The following is a 25,584-nucleotide window of genomic DNA, read 5'->3' on the forward strand; positions in this document are numbered from 1 at the left end:
CTTTGACAAGATGAAGTCGTACCGCTGGTGTCATTCAGGCCTCGCTGAGTGCATTAGTGCTTCCTACAGTCCTGGAAATTGATCTTTTCTTTGGGTTTAGGAGGCTTTGATTGCACCTCTTACTCACCTTGATGGGATTACTATTCACTGTTAGGCATAAGGGGGCTCCAGTCTTTTGCGCCAGTGATGCTTCATTTTCTAAGTTTGATTTGTGGATCTGAGGAAGGCAGCAGGTGATATCTTTTGAGTGCAAAACAGTAGGATATTTAACCTACAATAAATCTATGGGTAGGTTGTAGTGCCCTCATTCATATAAGAGGACACTCAGGTTGGAGAGATGAGGTCCCTGCATTCAAGGAGCAGAAAGAACACTTAGGGGACTGACAGGCACTCCCTCTCAGACACTCCTTCCCCTCCCCCCTTCCTGCTAACTTCTTAAATACTTAATGTTAAATAGCTCGGTCACAGGAATGTGATATAAATCTCTGTAACAAGAAAAAATAAAAAATACAACTCCACTGATACCCTTGGAGATATTCTCATTATCTTACTGAGCTCAGAGGAGGTGAATAATATGCAAGGGCTATGATTTTAAAAATTCATTTTTTACAAGATGTTCATTTCAGTTAAGATATGAACTTTATAACAAATTCTCTTCCAAACTACAATTACTTCTCCCTTCTTCACACCACAAAACTAGCTAAAATGTGAACATATTTAGTCATCTCTTGTTCTCTTATTTTATAGATAAAGAATCCCTTGTCCAGCCTTAATATTACAAAATATTTTGTTATTTTTCTTTTATTGTGACAATGAGATGGGCATATAGAGGTGGTATATACAAGGTGTGACAATTAAGTTTGCAAACTTGTTGCAATGATGTTGCTAACATTTTTTGATATCAGAAGGATTATTCATTATGAATTTGTACCAAGTCGACAGTTAACCAAGTTTACAATTTGAAGGTGCTGAAAAGGCTGCATGAAAAAATTAGACAACCTGAACTTTTCACCAATAATTCATGGCTCTTGCATCACGACAATGCATCAGCTCACACAGCACTGTCTGTGAGGGAGTTTTTAGGCAGTAAACAAATAAACATATTGGAATACCCTCCCTACTCACCTGATCTGGCCCCAATGACTTCTTTCTTTATCCGAAGATAAAGGAAATATTGAAAGGAAGACATTTTTGATGAGACAAATAAAGAGTTAATGGGAGCAGGCTTGTAAGCTAGCAGGATAGGACAGGCAAAGAGTTAACAGGAGCGAGCTTGTAGGTTAACAGGAACTAGCTAAACATTAACCGCTTGGCTCTGACTCCCCTGGCTAGCACTGCACCTGCAAACTGACAAGCACCTGACATCCATTATAGGTAGGAACAGAACAGTTCCCAATCACAACAGCTACCCCCTGCAAGCTAACAAGCACCCTACATCCTGCTTTGAAAAATATAAAACCCCAGCACTCCTTATTGGCGCAGCTGTCCCTACCGTGATCTGCCCTGGCAAAACTTCCCTTTGTCAGAATTGTCTCTCTTTGACTTTCAATAAATCTTTTCTTACTCTTGCAGACTCTTGTAAATTCTTTCTGTGAATGACCAGTGGTTAATTTTATGCCAAGACAATTTTGATGACATTCAGGATATCAAGGGTAATATGGCGACAGCTCTGATGGCCATTCCAGAAAAAAAATTCCAAAATTGCTTTGAAAGGTGGACTAGACACTGGCATCGGTGCATAGCTTCCCAAAAGGAGTACTTCGAAGGTGACCGTAGTGATATTCATCAGTGAGGTAGGTATGTAGCACTTTTTCTAGGATGAGTTTGCGAACTTAATTGTCAGATCTCGTATTAGCCTTTATATTGTCTGTTTTTCCCAGAGCACTAACAGCAACAACAAAAACCAAGATATATGTAGTACTACTCTATGTTCTAAGGGTTTTATTTATATGTAACTTCAAAACCCTTTCTCTGGTGAAGTTCTTGGGCTCCAAATAATTCAATATGCCAGAGACGCATTATTAAACGTTTATTGTTAGCTGGCTAGGAATCTCTGGGACAATTCGAATCCCTCTTTGTTCTGGCTATGGATTGATGCCATCTGGGAACAATGATTCTGGGTCCTGAAAGCCTGGCTGAGGATTCCAGGAATCTCCCAACTAGGTGACACCACTGGGATATGTGGCTAGAATTCTAGGGACATGGCTGGGCTGTGAGGATGGGAGTGAATCAGGTTATGTGTGAATATGCATTCATGAGAAGTGACATCCCAGAACATTTTTTCTGTATTAGCATACTCAAATCCTAAGGTAAATATTATTATTATTATCATCCCCATTTTTCAGATCAGGAATCTGAGACATTGTTGAGAAATTGGCTCATATAGCTAGGAAGTATAGAAGCTGAGACCCTAACCCAGGCAGTCTGGCTCTATTCTCTTGCCCCTTTGATCTTCGTCTACCCTGTGACACCCAAGGACAAACCATGTATCTACTGTATTGTGAATTGTTACCCAGGACCCACCCACCAGTGTTCTTCAAGTGTTTTGGGAATGGCAGATGGATTTATTATTGATTTAGGCAACAAAAGAAGACGATTGCATCTCTGAGACAGGAAGGAGAAGAGGGAGAAACAGTCACGTCCCTGATGCTAATTGCTGAATGGAGCTTCCAGTGGGCTAGCTCTCTGGTGAGGACTGACTCAGGAAGTCTGGCAAAGCCAATCTGCAGTGTGTGGAGTCATGATCCTGTGAGTGGTTAGACCAAAGTCTCCCACAGTCAATCCCATCAATATTCCTGCAGCATGGCAAACCCAGCAAGGTTCCAGAGTGTTAACTTGGTAATAATTACTGTGCTAGGGCTGTTGTTTTCTTTCTTTGACTGAAAAATGTAAATGAAGTTACGTTGCCATTCCTTTTATTCTTTATGTCTTCTTACTGTTAGATGCTGTCTTTCTACTTTTTCCCTGCTGTTAGCAAGATGAAAAAGGCTGTGTATTCTAAGGCTTTCTGTTGACCTTTGAAACTTAAAAGTCTCCCCACAAGGGAAACAAAGCGTCCCTGAAATAAAGGCGGATTCACAAATACCTCCGGCTTGTGGAGGAAACCAATGACTGGGTTCTTTTCAACTCAACCGGCACACAGCAGACAGGAAAGCAACAATTTGAGATTTCAGGGAGTCTGGGAGTCTCAGGAGATAACGCTGAAGGTGGGCAGTCACAGGTCCTGTGACGTGCTAGTGCTGCAAGTTTAAAATGTTCAGACTTTGCAGGGTTTGAACACACAAGGCCTCCATCATTTATTAAATTCAGGCGGTCGATGTAATTTATTTTTTAATTTATTAATTTTGGGGGGGATTTCCCTAGTTTTTCTTATTCTAATTTGGCAAGGGCACACCTCCGATTGCACACATGCATAAAGAGTTTTAGAGAAATGAAAATGCTCCGCCGTAAAGGAGAGGCAGCATAGCGTAGTGCAAAGTTCATCAGCTTGGAAGGAAGACGGGCTTGGGTTTGAACTGTGGATTGAATGATTCATAATTCTATGTTCTTGGAGAGTCACTTAATGCCATCATTGTTCCTGAAGTAGTACAATGCACTCCTAACTTGTTTTCCTTCGTCTACTCACGTCTGTCACACTGAAGAGGAAATCTAATGGTAAATCTGAAGTCCTCACTATGGCCTAAGAGGTTCTACTTCTCTCACCTTCGTCCTGATTACCTCCCTGCTCCCTTCCTCTGCTGTGGCCACACTGGCTTCCTTGTTCTTTATACACACCAAGCACAGATCCACCTTGGAGCTGTGGATTTGCTGTTTCCTCTGCCTGGAGGTTTTCACTTGGCTGGCTTCTTCACTCCTTTCTATTCTTTTCTCAATTTCATCTTTTAAGAGCAGACTTCCCAAAACTAGTTACCTGCAAAAGTCTTCCTTGACATTCTCCATTCCCTAACCATGCTTTATTTTCTATTCAGGTCTTATCTATGTCTAAACCTGTGTTGGTTTCCGTGGCTGCCCGTCTCCCCAATATATCATAAACGCCACGTGCTTGTATCTACTCTGTTTTGTTCACCACTCGATCCCAAGTGTCTAGGACAGTGCCTCGTACATAAAAGGCATACAATAACTATTTATCAGATGTGTCTTGGTTTCTCTCTCTTTAAGGTGAAGATAGAAGAAAACCTTCTTGCAGTGTTTGTAATGGTTACAAATAATGTATTTAGTGCAATCTCCAAGTCCCCTAGCACATTGCTGCGGAGTCTGTACTTCCTTCTTTTCCCCAGACTTGACCAACTGGGTGTGCTCTAGTCAATTCCAACTGCCAGCGTATACTGCTCTTTGCCTGAGAGCTACTTCTAAAGTCTTGGAAGGACAGAGTGCCTGGGAAATAGCAATCATCCCTTGGAAGCCTTCAAATTGGGACTCTTGGGTGTTGTTGCATAAGTATTCTCGATTCCCTCTACCCCCTCAGGATCATTCTGAGGCTTGTGTTTTGCACCCTTCCCAGAGTTTCTCCATAGGGTGAAGCTCTAGCCAATCACTGTGGTGACTAGCTCAATAATATGTCCTTTACTGGCTGCCTTTCGTGTCCTTTATCATTTCTCCACTTCCCTATTCTTGATTCCCAGTAAAATGACTGCATTAAATTATTGTCTCAGGATCTGCTTCTGGGGGAACTCAACCTGAGCTATTTAAAAAATGGTAGTTATTAATATCTAATGACATCTATTAGGTCTGACATCTATTAGGTCTGACTTCTGTCAGACTTTTTGATGTCAAATACTGGTGTCTATGAAAATGTGTGCCATTCTATAGATCTTAATAATTGTTAAAAATAATAGTGTATTTCCCTAATAGTTTATCTTACATTGCAGTGCTCACTTACATTGCAATGCATATTTATTTTCTTATGCTCCTTCCACAACGATTAAGAATGTATCATTTATATTTGGAATACCCGTTTATATTTGGAATATTATTATGTGGTTCTCAAACCCAGCCCTCTTCTAAAATAATTCATATCTTTGGGGTTGGGGATCAGGTATTGATACTTTAAAAAAAATTCCCGGATAATCTCCTGTGCAACTAATGTGGCATATGTGTGGAGTCATATGTGTATTAGATTTATCCAGGTGATAGATGGGAGGGGGTTGGGGGGCAGGATGAAAAAGATGAAAGGATTAAGAAACACAAATTAGTGGTTACAAAAGAATCATGGGGATATAAAGTACAGCATAGAGAATATGGTCATTAATATGGTAATAACCATGTATAGTGCCAGGTGTGTACTAGACTAGTCAGGGGGATCACCTCTTAAATTATATAAATGTCTAACCACTATGTTGTACACCTGAAATTAATATAAAATAATATTGAATTTCAAAATAAATAAATAGTGTAAAAAAAAGTCCTGGGTAAGAAAATAATCTCTGAGAATTTTCCTTGTTTATGTGTATTCTGTAACTGAAAACCAGCACAGACATTGAACTTCATCAACACAGACATTCTGAGGCAAAATAAAGCTTGCTAAAATATAGGGAGAGAAAATCTAGCTTTGAAAATGAGCTTCCCTTTCAGTGACCTTTTTTTTTTTTTTTTTTTTTTTTTTTTTTTTTTTTTGGTAAATGACAACTTCTTTGAAATGACTCCTTGGAGAGTTATCACACGTCAAGTATGATAATAGTCATTAATATTCTGGCCACAAATGCAATTCATTTGGTAAATGCCAGGTTCTTTGAAGCATGAAATACCTAATGTAATTGCATTCTGCAGCCAGGATGTGGCAATGGGCCCTTGGGTGGCCAAGTGGATTTCTCCCTTGAAGCACTGGATAGCAAGCTTCATGTATGGCCCCGAAATGGACCTGTTTCAGTTTCCATCCCTTCTCCCACCCCATTTTCTTTTAGATTACTGAGTTATAGTCAGAATCAAAGAGGAAAGAATATTCTTTTTCTCTCTTTTCATCTCATGGTCCTGACTGAATGTGAAAATATTCTGGCTGTTGAGAAGGGCAATGTAAAAAACAATTTAGTTTCTCACATGTATTAGCAATTATTATAAAAGCAGCAAGGGGTAATGTGAAGGCAATTGGATTATCACCACAGTATTATATTGCCTTTGCTTTCTCCTCAGATTTTAGCCTTTTCTTAGTGATGAACTGTGGGGATACGTTGTCAATATATCCCACCCCCAAATACTTTCCCCATCAAATGCAGTTTGTATTTTATTTTTTCCTTTATTTGCCATTAGCTTTTGTTAAGTACAGCTAGGAATGGCATTCTGATCTCAGATAATAGAAGAAAAATTAAATGTATTGAAAAGCTCTCTGTTGTCTTTTCTAGACGTGTGCGGCTCATTGTCATGCATGAGCCTATTGGTTGACTTCTGAGGAAGACACAGGAGTGTGATTCCAGAAAATCCTATTGTGAGTGTTGGGAGCTCAAGACAGCCGGCCAAATGGCTGCTGCTGCTCAGGCATCCCATCCTCTGCATTTGTTAAATTGTATTTCTCATTAGAGATAACACTTTTAACAAGCCAGAGAAAAGTAGGTCTCGCTGCGGCTAAATTTGAGGAAATTGAGTAAGATAAATTTAAGATTGTGCCCATCTTAGAGAAACATGAAATAACTCATTATGAAAAGAATGCAGTGCTTGCTATTATTCTGATGGAGAGCAATTTAACAAGCAAATTTATGCACTGTTGAAGCCAACTTCTTAGCATTTGAATTTTGCTTGGTGGTTCCTAAAAAAAAACCAATTAACTCACATTAGGAAGGGATCAGATGTTGACAAAGAAAAATTTGGAAAATACACAAAATTGTTTGAAAAAATTTAATTTTATTGTTAACATTTTGATGCATGTGCTTCCTATGTGTTCCTATGTATAGACTTCGGGCATCATGTTTCATACACTGCTTTATATACTGCCCTATTTTCACCTACTCTTAGACTATAAACATTTCCCAATGCTATTAAAATTTTTTCGCAAACATATTTAGCGTTTGTATAATGCTATGTTTATTTATGCACTATACTTAACTCTTCTTGAGAAAATGTAAAATGTTGACTAGGATTTAGAACTTGTTATTTGGGGAATGTCTTTGTGTTACCTTTGGGGTTGATTGTTGCCAGAGTCACCTCCACATTTGACATGAGTGGATTACAACAGTTCAATCTTTTCTGCACCAAGGGCAGCAGGGAAGACATGGAAGAAGATTTATAGCTTCAAGTGTGCCAAGCTGTGGAAATTCATTGGAAAGTCTGAGCTGGGTTTTGAGTAACTCTGGTCTCAGTAACTTCTCTGGTCCGGTAGGGAAAAGGAGCATTGGTCTGTGGTGAGAAACACGGAAGTCAGTGAAGTGGCTAGGGCTTGACATAGAGATCCTTTGGGAAGAGAAGTAATAAAGTCAACTTTTTACCAGATAAAAGTTTCAGATCGTCTCACACTGTAGATTTTGGCTGGTCATCTTAGAGGCTAATTTTGGAGTGGTGAAGACTCAACCAGAGTTGCAAACTGAGAGTCTAAGTAAAGGGTTGAGTATCATGGATGAATGAATGAATGAATGAATGAATGTTTCTGATTCTTCAATTCTCTAACACAAACTGCATGTTCAACATTTCAAAATTCAGACCCCACAGGTTAAGGGTTCAGTTTCAAAAGACTGCCCCCCACCCCACTTCAGATGGCAGTTGTAATGAGGTACCCAGGCTATCTGAACTTCTGTCCAACTTGGCTACAAATTTGGGGATTCCCACAACCCTCCCCCACCTTCCATCAGATTTGATAATTTGCGGAAATGACTCACAGGACCTAAGAAAATTCTATACTTACTATTATAGTTTATTATAAAGGATAACAATAAATAGCCCGATGAGGAGGTACCTAGGGTCCTGAGCGCCAGAGCTTCTGTCTCCGTGGAGTTGGGGGGCACCACCGTCTCCACCCCTTGATGTGTTCATCTACTTGGAAGCTCTCAGAACACCATCATATAGGGGTTTTATGGACATTTCATTATGTAGGAATGATTGGATTCAATAATTGGTCATTAGGGATTGAACTCAATCTGCAACCTGTCTCCATCCTTCAAAGGGATTTTATTTTAATTGAGAAAGCAGCTTAAGTTAGGTAAGCTTCACGCTATAAAAAGTCTTTGAGACTGCCCTCCAGCTATGGAGGGGAACTTTTCAGGCTTTGTCTGCTATCTCATCTCCCAAATCCATTTGCTCTGCCCCAGTTCCTTCTCTGAAGCATCTCAAAGAGGCCTCTTGATAGTAACATTTTGATCCCAGTCGATGTGCTTTTGGTCCACACTCCGCTGCCACTGGCGAGCTCTGCTCCACACTCACTCCTATCTCAGACTCCTATAACTCACCCAGGTCCAACATGTGGGGCCTTGTTTGTTCAGGAAGGGAGAAGGGAACACAAAAAGTAACATACAGAATAAGTCCATTTAGTTGCAAACTGGCACTTTGCCATAATAATAACAATATTAATAACATTAAAAGCTGATAATATTTATAAGAGCTTACTAAGTGCCACCTACTGCTGTAAGCACTTTATATGCATTATTTTAATTCATTCTTACAACAGCCCTATAAGTTGTCATCACCATTTTACAGATGAGGAAACTAAGTTACAGAGAGGTTGTTCAGATGGTAGGGGGAACAACGCGATTCAAACCCAGACATTCTGACTCCAGTGCCAAGGCCACATGAGATTACACTGATAGATCAGGAAAGGAAAAGAATGAATAAAAGGTTTCCTGGAGGAAGGTTTGTAATTTCTCTAAACAGATGAAAGCCTGAGGACAGGATGGAAAGGAGTATTGGACGTTAAGAAAGTACTGTGTATCCATGTTCCCAGAACCTGCTGTCATTTCTCTCAGCTTAATGTCTTTGCATGTGCTAGTTTCTAGATTTGTAATCTTTCTCCCTTTTATTCACTTGACTAATTCCTATTCATCCCATCAAACTGAGCTCAGGTACCACCTTATCTTGAAGCCCCCTTTGCATGCAATACTCTTACTTTATTGCTCCCTACTATCCCTGGGCTGACTTCTGTTAGAGCTTGTGGTAGATTGATTATAAAGTATGTCCCCAGCTTTCCACCTCTCTCTGTATCTATGCACTTTGCCGTGCAACTTTGCGTCTCTTCATGGGTGGTATCTCTTTCCCCCAACTCTTGAGTATGGACTGGCCTTGTGACTGGCTCTGGCCCACAGAAAGTGGTTGGAATGATGATGTGCCTCGTTTCAGCCTAGATCTCCAGAGATCTGGTGATCCCTGGTTTCTTGGAGCCCTGACTCTCCCGTGAGAACAGGCTAGGGTGCCCTGCTGAAGGGGAGCATAGCTGAGCCAACTGCCTTGAAACAGAGCCCTGGGCCAACCTGTCAGGTGATAGTAGATGCATGAGGAAATACAGAAGAGAACTGTCAAGTCTGGCTCAGATCAGCAAAACTGCCTAGTCAACCTGGAAACTCATGAGAGACAACAAACATTTGTTGTTTGAAGCTGGTAAGTTTTGCGATGATATATTGTTCAGTAATTACTGACGGACACAGAAATTGATACCCATCACAAAATCCTAAAGTATGTGGCATTAGCTTTGTGTCTGAGTGGTGAGTGGAAGCTAGAAAAATGGTGGGTAAACTGTAAGCTAAGGCTGGAAAAATGGTGAGGAGTTTTAGGGGAGGCTGGAAAAATGATAACCCACGTTATATAGTAATGAAATGACTAGCAAACTGTCTGTAGCACCTTGGAGGATGGAACATGTCCCTAACGAACTTTTGGATTTGGCTAAAGACAGCTCTAGGCACAATGCTGAAAGTATCAGTTAGTTGCTGCCTGATGAATACCATAAGGTACAGAAAGAAGATGAGCTAAAAGAGAACTGATCGGCTTGCAAATGTGAAAGTTGGAAAATAAAAATGTTTATTTCAAACCCCTCAAGTCAGTAAAAGATGAAATACAGAGTGTACCAGAAAGACATGCCCTTGGGGTAAATATGGATATGGAAATAGAGAAGTGATGTATAGAATCTAGGTAAACATATTTTGGTCAACAAAGAAAAGAATATAATTGGTTAGTGGTGAGACATTAATATGCAAGAAATCTAGAAAGCTCTGCGGTATCTTTAAAAAATTGAATATGCACTTATTTCTAAATCTGCCAACTTCTTTTCTTTCATATATACCTATGATTGTCACCCTTTCTGCTTCTCGCTTATTTGCTCTGTTTTTTTTTTTTTGCTTACTCCTTTCCTATCTCTCAATGATGGGAGCAACATAGCAAGTAAAATACAATGACCTTTGTAACATAACCCCAAACCATCCTTTTTATGTAACAGAATGCTTGATGAGTTTTAAATATAATTGTGCTAAATAAATACCTGGTAATTTGTATCACTGAGTAAATTTCTACATTTAAATAAGAAAGTGTAACTTAATACCTGGATATTATTGTGGTGGGCAAATACTTTTTAAGTTAAAATCTAAATGTGAAAAACAATTTATCAAGTCCGAGGTGTCAACTGAAAGTCCCTTAAAATGGAATACTGTGAATTTCTTTAATTTTTTTTTTTTTTTTTTTTGGTAAGTAAAAGATTTTCAGAGTACTTTTTTTTTTCCAAACACTTGTGGAACTGGGTATAGTTTGAAGCCTAACTTTTTGGGCTCTTGCTTTCTACAAGTCACAGGGTGGGGATGTTTCTGTTGGCCAAAATTGAAAAGGCCAGAATAAAAAAAATCCTATGTTGCAATATTCAGTTCCTATTGCCATAGCAGGCTCAGCTCCTTCCTGGTTAGATGAGGTCAAATGGAGACCTTCTGAGTCCCTTCCAGGAAAAGCTATTTGCAGTCTTCCCATATTTTCAATGAGCAGATGCTGCTGCTGCTGGTAATGATGGTGATGATAATGATGATTAATAATTAAGACTTTTCTGAATAATTCTTGGAACACAGTTTCCCATTGCACAAAATAGGTGAAAGACATGATCATTGCATTAAGAATAGTACACCAGTGTGGTGTGTTGGCTTGCAAGCCAGAAAGCATCATAGGATGCGTCTACAAAAGAAAAAACAGTGAGATAGGATAAGCAAGTGTCTCCTTTCATCTGAACTTTCATGGCTGAAAGTTCACCCGAACTAGCACCCAGTCCTGAGTCTCTGTGCTCGGGAAGTTGTGAATGTGTTGGTGGGGTATAGAAGCAAGCAGGCAGAGTCAGAAGTTGAGTCTAGAAGGGATTTAAAGGAAGGATTGAAGAGTGTCTAAGACTAAGAGTATTTGAGTGTCTGCTGGTCGCAAGCATTGGGTCAGGAACATTTCCTGACCCATTAGGACTTCTGTTTGTGGCGTGATGGAAAGACTTGTATCAAACTAACTTTCCTTACAAGACAAACTATAAAAGTTGAATAAAACAATAGTTTGAAAGCCCTGAGGAGCAGTCAAGTCAGCCAGGACTTGAAGGGCCAAGAACTCGGACAGAAATGAGGTACACTAGGGAGAGCCCACATTTCCTTCCACATATTCCCTTGGGTCATTTGCCAATTTTTAGATCAGGAAATAGAAACCTAGCAGATAGAGGCAGCCTACGGTTTTGACATTCTCATTAAAGTAGGGAAACAGATGTTGAAACTTCAGGCTGCCAAGGAAGCAAGGAATTGAAGACCCAAAGTCCTGGAAAGGAGGGAATCTTGGAGAAATTAGTCTCAAATTTTGTGTGAAATTTCCTCTGAGGCATCCACTAACTCCCAGCTGTGCTCACATGAGATCAAGCCAAATCTCTGAGGAAAATAGTAGATAGCAGCAATTGGGAAGCTAAGTAACTGAGCAAAGATATTTGGCAATCATCTAACACTGAATAGACAGAGGTTGGGGTTCAGGCCTCAACAAAATGGAGAAGCCCCGGGAAATGCCCTCATGCTTTTAGCTGAGACTCCAGAAGGAGATGCACTAAGGGTTTGAGCTAAGCCATAGCATTAAAGGCAATCCTGAAATACACAATGTTTCCATTATCTATTACTGTTTTGCAAACCATATCAAAGCTTAGAGGCTTAAGATAATAACTTATGAGCTCTCACAGTTCTAAAGGTTGACAGACTCTGTTGGGTGGTTCTTGTTTGAGATCCTTTATGTGTAGCCAGGCAATATTTGAGGTTGGACTCATTTGAAAGCTTTCTCACTCTAGTATCTGCAGCCTGGGTTGGGAAGTCTGGAATAGCTGGGGAGTGGTTGAGATGAGAATTTATTTCTATGGGAATCCTCTCCACCTGACCAGTCTGGGCTTCTTCATACAGAGAAGTCTCGGTCAATTGGACTTCTTATATGGTAGCTGGCTTCGTGCAGACTGAGCATTTAAAAGACAGGAAGTAGAGCTGGATGTCTTTGAAGACATGGGTTCAAAAATGGTACTACATCACTTCTGCCATATTATATTGGTCAAAGCAGTCTCAGAAACACCCAGTTGTAAGAGTAGAACTAAACTCTTCAGCTCAAGGGGAGGAGTGTCAAAGATTTTAAGAACATCTTTAATATGACCAACTAGCTTTAATAAAGCTTTAAGCCCAGCCTTGACTGGATGAAGTTGAGCTTCACATACCTTAAATCCTGCAAGAGGAAAGATTACGTCATCCAGGTCCTACAAGTTGTTCATATACAATGTTTAACATTCAATGAAAAATGACTAGGCATGCCAAAGAATAAGACCAGACCAAAAAGAAAAAGAAAACATTAGAAACAAGTTCAGATGTTGGAGTTATAATATAGGGAATTTAAAATAACTATGATTAATATAATCCAGAAATTTTTTTTAAAAGATGGAGAGTTTTACATGAAAACTGGCATCTATAAACAAGAATAGAATCAAATGGAAACTCTAAAACTTAAAAATACTGTATCAGATATTATGAATTCAGCTGATCCAACATGGAATAAGAATGATTATTAAACTAAAATATAGATTGATAGAAAACATCCATATCTAAATATACAGAGAATAAAAGAATTAGATATACAGAATGAGTGTAAGAAATATATGGTAGATAGTTAAAATGACTACCATATGTCATTGGAGTTCCAGGAAAAGAAGAGATAAAAGGAAACAGAAAATAATTTGTTTGAAGGAGTACTGGCCAGAAATTTTCTATAAGCTGGAAAACATCAAGCTTATAGAGTCAAGATCTGCTATAAAACACAAGCAGGATTAACACAAAAAAGGAGTGCATTTAGATACATAATATTCAAACGGATAAAAACAAAATATAAAGAGAAAAATCTTTAAAGTAATGAAAAATAGACATCCTCCTTCAAAACAAGACTGACAGTTGACATTTCAACAGAAATTCTGAATGCCAGAATTTAATAGGTTGATTGATATCTTTCAAGTACTAGAAGAAGATAACTGCCAATTTAAAATTCAATATAAAGTGAAGCTATCCTCATAAAATAAAGCAACATAAAGACAGATTTATACAAACAAAACAAAGAGAATTTGTCTCCAGAAGACCTGCATGAAAAGAACTACTAAAAATAAAATTTTATGTAGAAAAAGAAATATATGATCTCATATGGAAAATGAAATAATGCAGGAAAGAAATGAAGGTCACTGTTGATGGGGAGATGGTGGGCAAATCTAAATAAATATTGATAATTAAGAAAAATAGTGACAAAATACATAGTGGTTTAAAACATAGAGAATTAAAATTCATGAGAACAATAGTATAGGGGGTAATGAGGGATGAGAAAGACAGTTGAAGTGTTGTAAGACTGCATTCTCTGGGAAGCGGTGAAAAAACTAATGTTAGAAAGACTCATAAGTTAAAACTTCATCTCGAAATGTATAAGATAATCACTAAAACCACTAAGTGAAAAATAGAAAAATAGTTTTAAAGATACTTGATTGATTCAAAAGAAGACAATAAAGGGTAAAAATTACAAAAGCAGATGCAACAAATGGAAAATAAATAATCATTAAATTTAAACCCAAATATGTCAGTAATTACAGTAATGTAATGTAAATGAGATAAAACACTAATTAAAAAAACAAAGATTGCTAGCGTGTATAAGGAACTAATTGTTCCTTACAAAGTACAAACTTTAAATATAAAACACAGAGTAAAAGTATGAAATAAGAATATTTCATATTCTTACAATAACTAACCAAAAGAACTAACCAAAAGAAAGCTGATATAACTATTCCAATATAAGTTTACTTTAAGGCAATAGCTTTACTAGAGATAAAGAGGTATTGTATCATAAGGAGATAGGCACACATATAAAGCAAAAATTAACAAATAAAAGAAGACTTGAGAAATCCAAAATTATAGTTGGAGATTTTAACACAATCGTCTCAGTGATAAAAAGAACAAGCAGACCAAATATCAAAGTAAAACAAAACCAAGAATGATACAGACAATCTGAATAACATATTAACAAACTTGAACTAATTGGCTTATATAGAACAGTGCACCACAAACTAAAAAAAAACCAAAAAAACACATGCACTTTTCAAGCACACATGGAGTATTTGCCAAAATTGACATATGTTCAGCCATAAAGAAAGTCTTAACAATTTTCAAAAGGATGAAAATTTAATACTACGTACTCTGACAAGAGTGGAATTAAGCCTGATCATAAACAGAAAAATAGCCAAAAATCCCCACCCAAATTTAGGGAATTAATACATTTCTAAAAACCTATGGGTCAAAGAAGAAATTACAATTTGTTAGAAAATATAGTTAACTGATTAACAATAAAAATATGGTATATCAAGACATAAGGGTGTAGCTAAATCAAACAAAAAAAGTGTACAGCCTTAGATGCCTGTCTTAGAAAAGAAGACATGTTGAAAATCAATCATCTAAGCAAACATCTCAGGGAGAAACAGAAGAGCAAACAAACTTAAAGAAAGTGAAAAGATGTAAATAAGAAGGAAAAGATTAGAAATTAAATAAACAATAAACAAATACACAACAGGAAAAATTAACAAAATTAAAAACTGAATCTTTGGAAATATTAATAAAGTTGGTAAACGTAGCAAGACTGATCAAGAGAAAAGAAAGTATCAGAAATAATAAGGGAGACTCAATTCATATCCTGCAGACATTCAAATATAATAAATGAATATTATGGCAACTTTATGCTAATAAATTTCACACTATGGATAAAATGTACAAATTTCTTGATAAAAAGGAATAGAAAATCTGAACCTTTCTGTAACTAGAAAAGAAAATTCCAGAGTCTGGTGGTTTCACAGGCAAAATCTACCAAACGTTGAATAAAATTAGCATTGTTGTTAGCCAAAGTCTTCTACTCTGTTAAATGCTAAAAACACAAAGAATAAGACAAGGTCCATTCCTTCAAAATTAATAAGGTAACAGACCTGCAAATAATTACAATAGAATGTGTATAGCACCACTGGAGAGGCATAATAACAGTTTTTTTTTTATTGTATGCAGTTGATTTATTCTGGACAAATCTGGACAGCTTTGCAGGGAAGGTACAGTCGAGTTGGGTCTCTAATGCTAGGTAGCAGAAGCTGCCAGAGAGAGACAGGGAAAAGAGCTGGCATTCCAGGAAGGAAAAATAAAGAGAATAAAAGGCACATCTTAAGCGAGCATGGTCTGGTATGTTAAGGTCAGGGTGAGCAGCTTAGTGTAACAGACGTAGTAGCATGAAGCTGGTGGTAGTAAGGAAAAGTGATCAGTGAGCCACCCCAGCCTCCCCACCGTCTTATTTCCTTCTCTTGTACTTTCTCGACTCTTACAGTTAAGTTCATTGCTTTTTTCCCTCGGTGCCAGTTTGAGGTGAAGCAAGCAACATGTAGATAACCTTGTCTGGGTGTAGGGAGCAATAAAGGGAAGAGTGTGGGATGAGGGTGGAAGGATTCTAGGAAGTAGAGAGAGGGAAAACAGCTAGTATTTGCCACTGTCCCAGATATGTGATTCTGCTGCCCCGGTGATGACAACCGCACTCTAGAATTGATGCAGAGTCCCAGCTATCCTCAATCCCATATGCTCCAGTTCCTGCAATTTGGCTTCCAGTTTTGTTCCTCGTACTGAACTCTTGATCTTTTCATGCCCAGTCTCCCGAGAACTAGGCCACAATCTGCAAGGGTTGGGCTAAAATTGCCATGTTATTGGATGCGTCACTGGTATAATAACGTCAAGGCCTCCAAATTGGACCAGGGCATTTTCACCTTATCCTTAAGTCACAATGGAACAATCAGTTGTGCTGGCAAGACCAGACTAATAACCATTAGAGGTCAAAACAATGTGGCATATAAATAAGCTATTATAGTGTTGATATGAGATCCATCCATGAGGAGCAAAGTCACAAAGAACAAAAGCCTTCGGAAGTCAGATAAAGCCTCAAAGGGGTGATGTTTTCATCGTTACCACCAAGGAAGGAACACAGCATAAACACTTGTTTTCATGAAGAAATCGTCATAAAACATGGAGAAAATACAGGGAGGGGAAAATATGGGCTATTCACGTCACTTAGACTATAGCAATAGGAAACCAAAACAACCAATCCATGTAGTTGACGTAATGTTGAAAGAAAATATCAAACTTGCTGCTTAATCAATTTCGTTATTTGACTGAGTTTGACAAAGCGTTAAGAATCTCTTGTCTTCAGAAAATTGGGACAGGTTCAAAAGCCATTCAAAGGGGTTAGTTTCAAACAAATAGTTTGAAAGTCCCAGAAGCGAGGCTAGAAGTGAGTCCAAAGACCTTGAGTGCTCTCTGTGATTTTTCCCTTGATTAATTAGGCTCAGCCAGACTTTTGTTGTGTTTTTGTCTGGGGTTATTTTGGATGACATTTTGCTTGTCATATATCAAGACTTTGTAGTGGGATGCTGCTGGATTCTTACTAGTATCTTCTCAAATGCCTTGTGCTTGACATAATTTTCTCTTCCTCCCAAAGATGAATTCAATAAGCCAATTAAAATGTCAAGAATACTGTGTGTAATTGACATGAGGAAATGCTTGGCCTCTTTTTTGACTAGTTGGCACTAAGCTCTGGACCAAAGTAGTCTAACTGCCTACAAACATTTTGTTGACCTGAGGAAAAATAGGTTCACGGAACCAAGTTACATTTTCTGATAGAGAAACACTGTGGTAAAAGATGTAGGTTGGTCATTTTGGAAATTCTGGCTCTCATTCCCCGGTCAAGTGGTTATTGAGCGCCGACTATATTTCAGGTATGATATGCTTTATGGGAATATTTCTCGCGGTGTTTTCCAAACTGAACATCAAGATGTTAATAGATGGTCTTTTGACAAAATGGTTTCTGGCTAAATGAATTTTCAATATAATAAACTCTCCTCTTTGAGTCATAGACCATAGTAGAATAGTAAAGTTTCAGAGAAGTCTTGCAGCAAAGAAATCTGCTTATTTTTTCTTTGATTAATCCAGTATTTTCTTAAATTATTTCTGATCATGGAACCCCTTATTTTGGAACATCCATTAAATCTCAAGGGACACAGGGAATTCTGGAAAAAGGGGATTGAATTAGCCCTCTCTGCTTCCTCCCCCAGAGCTGTATTTATTGTGGAATAGAAATTGAAGAACTTTCATGATACTTCACACATTAGACATGTGCCCAACAGAAAATGGTTGTTATGAAGAAATTGTAATAAAACATGTGTTACTAGCAGTAAAAGATCCATGTAAACCTTTAACCAAACTATTTTTTCTCTTATTTTCTCTTTGTCTCCTTGTTTTAATCTCTGTTCCCTTTTGTGGGCCTTAGACATGGAGAGACAGTAGTTCCTTTTTCTTGAACTGTCTTACTGGAAGCCGTACTGCTCCTTCTCTTTCTGCCAGTTTCTTACATGATTTTTGATGCTATACCTACAACCCATGTTTAAAAGAGGATTGGGTTTACCTTCTCATTCATGATGCATGACCAAGCCTCATCAAGTCAAAAGTGGACTAACAAGTATGAAGATGATTTTGGAGACAGATTCCCACTATGGTTGGTGAGTGTGCAGCCAGAAATCTGTCCCAATGATGAAGAATGTCCTGAGACTGGGGAGAAGAGCAGAGAAGTGCGAGTGCAAGGCCAGGTTAGTTCTTGCTATGGTCAAGGGGATCATTCATATCTTAGGGTTTGTGGGTCAAATGGTCTGTTAAGTGTGACAGCACCCTTGGGAACATCGGACATATTGAATGGAGAAAAAAGTCTGAGTTGAAAAGAAGAGCATTGGTAGCTCTCAGAATTGTGTGAGAGTGAAAACACTTCCTGCGAACAAACATGGCTCAGTTTAGGTTTGTTTGTTTTGTTTATTTTTTCAACTTTGGACTTAAATATAAACTCTAGGAAAACATCTGCTTATAGGAACGTGCTCTTTCTGTGAATGTTCAGTTGCCTCCAGGCATGAGGGTGATGGTATCTTGTCTTCTAATAGAGTTCAAAGCCAAATAGAGCTGTATTGAGCAACTGTTTTGAAAATGTAAAACAAAATAAAACAAAAAAAAAATCCCACTCAACTAATAAAATGTAGTATTGCTAGTAAATTGGGAGTATTTAACATATGATGTCCCGTTTGGTTTGAGGAGCTAACTAAAGACATGTCTTTCTCCAAAGCTTGGTTCTCATTTATGTTTTATCATGGATCTACTAATGGGCAGTTTGCTAGGATCCCAGCTCTGGAAGGGCATCCTTCCTAAGAAGAGGAGACACTGTAAATAGACACTGTCAGGATAGTGCTATAATAGGAATTTGTACTTGGTGTGGTGGGAGCATAGAGATGGGAGTGATGGAGTCTACCCTGGGTTTGGGGAAGAGACAGATAGTTTGGGGTATTTAGAAATGGTTCTCTAGAGGGGAGGATGCTTGAGCAAAGTCTTAATAGAAGAGTAGTTTAGACTGCAGGGGTGAAAAGAAGAGATTGGGAAAGGCACTCTGGGTAAAGGAGGCAGCATTAATCAAAATATAGACGCAGGAAATCTAGCTATCCTATAAGGCTGTGCATAGAATATAAGCGGTTCTGTGGCTCAGGCAGTGCTTAGTTTTCTTATCCTGCCATGACAAAGCCTCACAAGTTCAGTGGCTTAAAACAACACAAATTTCTTATCTTACAATTCTGAGGCTCTCACTGGACTGAAATCAAAGTGTGGCTGGGCTGCACTCCTTTCTGGGGCTCTGGGGGAGAATCTCTTTCTCTTCTAGATGCTGCCCATATTCCTGGGCTAGTGCCCCCCTTCTTAGATCTTCAGGGCCAGCAATGTAGTATCTTGTGACCCTGATTTTTGCACATCTCTTTTTCTGACCAAAGCTGGAAAAGGTTCCCCACTTCTAATGAATTCACATGATTAGAATGGGCTTACCTGGATAAACAAGGATTATATCCTTATTTCAATGTCTGTAATCACATTTGAAAAATCCACTTTGCCATGCAAAATAACATATTCACAGCTTCTGGGGATTAAGGTAAGGGCACATTTGGGTGTTGGGGGGTGGTCATTACTCTGCCTACCACATCAAAAAAATATGAGAGTTCTACATATATTCCCTTTAACCGACCTAATTATATAAACTTATAAAGGTGAAATCGATCCCAAACAGTTCTTTAAATTATCTTATTCTGTATTTTATAGAAGACATCTTTGAGAAAGTCCAATATATCTCAAGGTTTTTTCCTCTGATGGCAAGGACCACATGGTGGATGGAAGGTCCGGTGTGCCTTCCGTGCATTGAGGCGAGGTTCTGATTTTTCTCTTTTCCAGTTTGGATTAACTCCCTTGCCAGTGCTCTGCTATCTGGGGGCTGAAGCCGATCTCTGATCTCTGTGGCTCACTGACAAAGGGAGTGATTGAGGACTGATTGCTATTCATTACCCTCAGTGGTGCCCTGACCCTCGCAACTTAACCCCTGTACAGCAGTAATTAAAAAGCTATTTGTCTCCTCTTCACCGTTTATCTGAAGACAAACATCAAGAGAACAGGGACTTTGATTTCTACAGATTCTACGGAGTTTTTGTTTCTACCAGCTATTGCCATCCTTTCCCTTATATTCCATTGTCAGTTAAGTGCACATACAAAAGATATGACAGATTCTACATATATCCCTTTCAACTGACCTAATTATAAAAATTTATAAAGGTGAAATTGGTCCCAAGCCAGTTCTTAAATGTTATTCTGTATCTTATAGAAGAAATCTTTGAGGAAGTCCAATATTTCTCAAGCTTCTTTTCTTTTTCTACACTGTTTCCACGCTCAAACTTCCTCAGTAACATCTCCCATAAAAATGAGTGATTCTCAATGGAACATAATCCACAGTGTGAGAATAGCTGATCTCGTCACTCTCTATAATTTTATGAACTAGGAAACTGATACTCAGATAGATTAAGTGCAACTTGACCAACATCACATAGCTACTTAGTTGAAAATCCAGGATCTGACTCAATATGACTTCTGTGTACACTTCAAAGCTTTAGACTTTATATCAACTTAGTTTCAAATTTAATTTTATTTCAGGCTTTCCAATTATTCCAATTATTTGTTAAAAGCAAAATAATTTTTGCATTTTAGCCTCTTGAGTTATTTTTTTTCTTAGTTCTATATTTTAGAGGCTTTCCTATCTTGACAAGAAAAGTTACAGTCAAGGTCTGAACATGGACACTCAGTCTCTTTTCATGCCCCATCCTTTCGTTTTCTTTTTCTTTCTTTTTTTATTTTTTTTTTTTAACAAAGAGAGATTAGCTTTGTTGGCTCATCTTTCTTTTTTTATCTTGTTCTTTTTATCTTCCTTGTAAAACTCACACTCTTTCACTTCCTCACTACTTCTAGTTCTCTTCCCTTTAATAGTATCCCACACTGCACAGGCCACTTTGTCTCCTCCTGGGTCTAAGATTAACAACGGGGAGACATAAATAGCTGCAGCAGCGAATGTTGATTTAATTGTTTGACCACATTTTTATTTGGGTCTTCTCTGAGTATTTCCTCCAGATTCTTATCAAATTTTCTTTTTCCTTGCTCTATTTTTTGCCTTCTAAAGAAAATGCACCTGCCTCCATCCACATCACAGTTTTCTGTCAGCGTAGCCGTGGAATTAGCTTCCCAAAAAAGATGACTATATTGAGCATTTATGTAGCACCTTCCCCCTCAGCAATTGAAAACTTTCAATAAGGGAGAGAGATGCCATCTCTATTACATTGCCAATGAGAAATGCAGGCAAGGAGTAGGAGAAGGAGATATATTGTTAGTTACACTTTACAGATGGAGCAGATTAAGTCCATCCAATAATTTCCCTTTCTCATTTGGGGCCTTAGGGGAAGTTAAAATCTTGGAGCATCAATCAGAAGATTGGTTTGTCAAGAAATGAATCCATTTTGTTGCCGAAAAATGGGTTCTTGGTATCATCACAGGAAAGAATGCAAGGACACACCACATAAACCCAGCAGGCAATGGAGTTTTTTAAAGAAATAGGATAGCTGCAATGAACATTGGAGCATATGTATTTTTATGGATACATGTTTTCAGATTTTTGGGGGGTAGATACCCAGGAGAGGGATTGCTGGGTCATATGGTAATTCTATTCTTAATTTTTTGAGGAACCTCCATGCTGCCTTCCATAGAGATTGCACCAATCTGCATGGCCTGCCATAGATGATTGGATAAAAAAGGTGTGGTATATATACATAATGGAATACTATTCTGCCATAAGAAAAGATGAACTAATGCCATCTGCAACAACATGGATGGATCTTGAGATTATTAGGCTAAGTGAAATAAGTCAGATAGCAAAAGTCGAGAACCATATAATTTCATTGATATGTGGTATTTAAAACCGAAAACAACAAAGGAACAAGACAAACAAATGAAGAAACAATAGCTCATATACACAGACAATAGTTTGGTGGTTACCAGGGGGTAAAGGGGTAGTGGGGTCATAAATGAGAGATAAAATATATGGTGATGGAAGAACTGACTCTGGGTGGGGAGCACACATGTGATATATAGATGATGTATTACAGAATTATACACCTGAAACCTATGTAACTTAGTACTAACAATTGTCACCTCAATAAACTTTAATAAAAAAAAAACAGGATAGTACACCCCTAACATAGTGGGAGTGGGCAGTCAAGGAGAAGATCAACTGCCCTGAAGAGCAAAGAGGATTAGGATTTTATTCGAATAATGGTGTGAAATATCCAAGTGGTGGCATTATAGGCATTTCCAGGCGGGTCCTCGCTGACTGCTCCTTCCTGATGAGAGGTGGGATTCCCTTGCCTTTATTTGGCCCTTGTCAGAACTGTCATGGCAACACAGAGGGTGGAGATTTTCCCTGTCCTCAATGCTAGTAGTAGTATAATCCATTATAATTAGCTAAAGTTCACCTTGAGGGGCAAGATGGCGTCCTGGGTCTCCTCTCCGACACCAAAATCTACTTCTGGCCGGTCTGGTCGCTGCACCTTTTCTTAAGAATGACCTCATCTCCTTCTCCCTTTGTCTCCCCTTACTTCCTCCTTCCTTTCCTTCCCTTTCTCCCTGCAGCCCCATTCTTTCTGCCTACAGTAACAATTCCCCTAGTGAAGATACCTAAAATAGAGAGATGTACATTTGGAGTACATGGCTTAATATTTAGGCAGAACCAGCTGCTATAGAACATACCATGGCATCATAATGAAAGGCACTGGGTGTGATGGCTGTAATATCCTGCGTTTGGACCTTATTCAGTCCATTCCTCCTCAATCTCCATGAGCCTCCATTTTCTCACCTATGAAATGGAGAAAAGCAGACACGCATTTCAGGCTTGTTTGCAGGTTTAAGTGATGAAAAAGTCTTGAGCACATTTAAAAGCTGATAGGAAAGAGCCAGTGTAGAGCAAAAGATTGAAGATACGAGAGAGAAGATAATTCATAAAGCAAGGTCCCTTCCTGATACAGCAGGCAGGGGAGTGGTGGAGGGGTAAGCCTTAGTTAAAAGGAAGGGCCTCACTTTTGTAGCAGCAGGTTGCGAGATGGAAGAATGGCTGCATAAGTGCACGGGTTTGCAAACGTGGTGATGGCAAGTTGAAGGCTGGCCCCTCTGAGGGCCTCTGTCTTCTCTGTGAAGTTGGAGTTGATGCCACCTGCTTTGAGTATTGAGGGATACGAAGAAGTTGGAGGATTGAGGAGAGTGGAGAAAGTATGGAATCCCCACCGTGGAGAACAGGAGAGAGAACTACAACATTCAGTAGAATTCCTTGGCAGAGCTTCATATCCTGTTGAGAATGCGGACCATGAACACATAATGACAACACTGCCTGGGTGCTTTCTCTGCAGTGACACTTAGCAACGTTGGGCAATAGTTAGATTCACTTGATCAAGTTCAGTCCGGTGTGATGAAAGGATAGTGGGGCAAGGGAATTGAGGAAATTGCTGAGAGTGGTTGAAATACTAGAATATCGAATATAAGTAGGACAAGGAAGGCAGTGAAGGCAGGACACTGACAAGTGAGACATTGTGAGGTTGGTCAAATGAATTAGAGCAGCTGCTTCATAGAAATAACTGAATGAACCATCTGAAAGAATTAGAGGTGTGAGGTATCTGAGTTCTTGATTTTGAAGGTAGAAGAACTGTTCTGGGTGATAACAAGATCCAGAGAGTGGCAATGAAAACACACAACCAAAGTTGGGAGTGGAGGAGAAGGTATGGAGATGAACAGTTCAAGGAACCCAGCGGCCAGGATGTTGGGTCTTAATATCAAAGTTAACGTCACGCAGGCCGTTATATTAGAATCGGGATATAGAGACTAAGAGTTGGTACATCACCGTGACAAAGAGGAGCACAGGAAGGTAGAGCCAAAAGCATGAGTCTTGATGGAACAGCAGTTTTTACAAGAGAGTGTAGGTATAATAGCATGGAAATGGCTGTGTGGGACAAGGAGAGCACTGCTCCTGCCTCCAGCCTCTGGGGTATGTGCTTGAGCAAAATCCTTGAGAAAACTGTGTAGAAAGTTATATCTTCAAGAGACAGCCAGCATTCTACAAACTTAGGGCAAAATACCTACACTGTGGAGTTAGTAGGATTAAATAAGATAGTGTTATGTTGAAATGCCTGCCATATAAAACGATCGTTTTGTATATTTAAAAAAAATACTATGTGCAATTTGCAAGATACTATATTAAGTACATTGCGTGCATTATCTCATTTAATCCTAACAATCTGATAGGTCAGTGCTATCTGCCCTTTATACATGAAAAGGCTGAGTTTTGGAGAGGTTAAGTAACTTGCACAGGTTTCCCAGCTCAGAGGTGGCAAATGTGAACCCAGGCAGTCTAAGGCCAGAGTCCACGCTTTGAAACACTATTATATACTGACTACTTTTGTTTTGAAAACTACTGTATCAGATTGTCCATATGAATGAACTCAAGATAGAAATTTATTTTGAAATCATTTAGGGTAAGCCTAAAATAAGTCAGGCAAACATTTTTGGTAAATATGAAAATTCTCAAATCTGTAGTATTTATGTTATTTTTAGCATGGAAATCCCATCACTGTTATATCCTACTTGTAGGGCCAGTAAGGGGGATTAAGGACAGTAAATAATTTTTTCGAGACTGGTGGCTCGAGGCAAGTCTGCAAGGCTATTTTGGATTGTTTGATTTTGATTGATGACTATGAAATAACAGAGTGAGTCAGGGAAGAGATGAAATGAATTTGGAGTGCATGTAGCTAATAGTAGGAGTAGATGGAAATAAAAGAAAATATGTTGGCAGGTGTGGAATGATGGGAGGGCCAGAAAGGGTGAGTCAGGCTTTTTACCTGCATCTCCTTAGAGAAAGGATGGTGGAGGGGGCTGCGTGCTATTATTTCTTTCGTAGGTCATGGGTCATGCAAGGGAAGAATGGTCACTTGCATTGAGCTGTGTCTCTAGGCTATCAGGAAAGTCAGCATAATTTAGAGTCCAAAGAGTCCAAGAACTCGGAGTTCATTCCTAAGAGGGAAACGGGATTGGTGGTAATGACCAAATCATAGGAAACTTCACCTGGCCTTGGGCACTCATTGGACCTCCTGGTTCTCACCCCATACTGAAATTCTGGATAAACATTCTCATTCTTTCCTTCTCTGAGAAGCATACTTCTACACAGTGCTCTATTATTCTGTCACAGCGATGGCACTGTTGCCCTCAGCCATGGGCACTGTGTTAAGGTGAAAAGGGTGCACAGAGATTCAGGGTTAAACTAAGGACATTCTGGGTCACAGCAGAGGGTGGGCTGATGGTGAGCATTACTCCCACTAGTGGTTGAGAGTAGAGGAGAAATTATCATGAGAAACGATTAATTGAGTGAATATTATTTCTTTTAGCGTCTTATTATATTTTTTCAGTGGGAAGATTTTTATTTTTTTGTTCTAACCCTGAAGGGACTATAATAGTACCTCAACTGATTCCTAACCCATCGGGACCTTGTACTATTTTCTTGAACAAACATCAGGTTTGTTCCAGAGGCATGAAGTAAATGTAAACATGTTACTTTTCCAACTTCTGAAACAAAATGACCAGCTTCAACTTGCTCATTAGCTGGTGGGACCATCTTGAGTAAAGAAGATTTTTGAAAGTACATTCAGAGGCGGAAAGTTCCAGGGAAATTTTTCTGAAGTAC

General features: G+C 38.8%; 1 protein-coding gene across 3 annotated transcripts in view; it reads right to left on the reverse strand.

Moving 5' to 3' along the window:
* Positions 1 to 25,584, reverse strand: part of LOC308507854 (uncharacterized protein) — a gene marked incomplete at both ends in the record, with an annotated part of 297,096 nt that overhangs the window by 81,857 nt on the left and 189,655 nt on the right. The window contains 2 exons of one of the 3 annotated variants that reach the window (XR_013994944.1): positions 6,818 to 7,323; positions 22,611 to 22,716. The exons of 1 other annotated variant lie outside the window; for it this stretch is intronic. Of the gene's footprint in view, positions 1 to 6,817; positions 7,324 to 22,610; positions 22,717 to 25,584 lie in introns of those variants that run through there. One more of the 3 variants, XR_013994943.1, reaches the window with a different exon arrangement.

This window comes from Rhinolophus hipposideros (assembly GCF_964194185.1).
Source record: "Rhinolophus hipposideros genome assembly, chromosome: 15".
Taxonomy (NCBI): Eukaryota; Metazoa; Chordata; class Mammalia; order Chiroptera; family Rhinolophidae; genus Rhinolophus; species Rhinolophus hipposideros.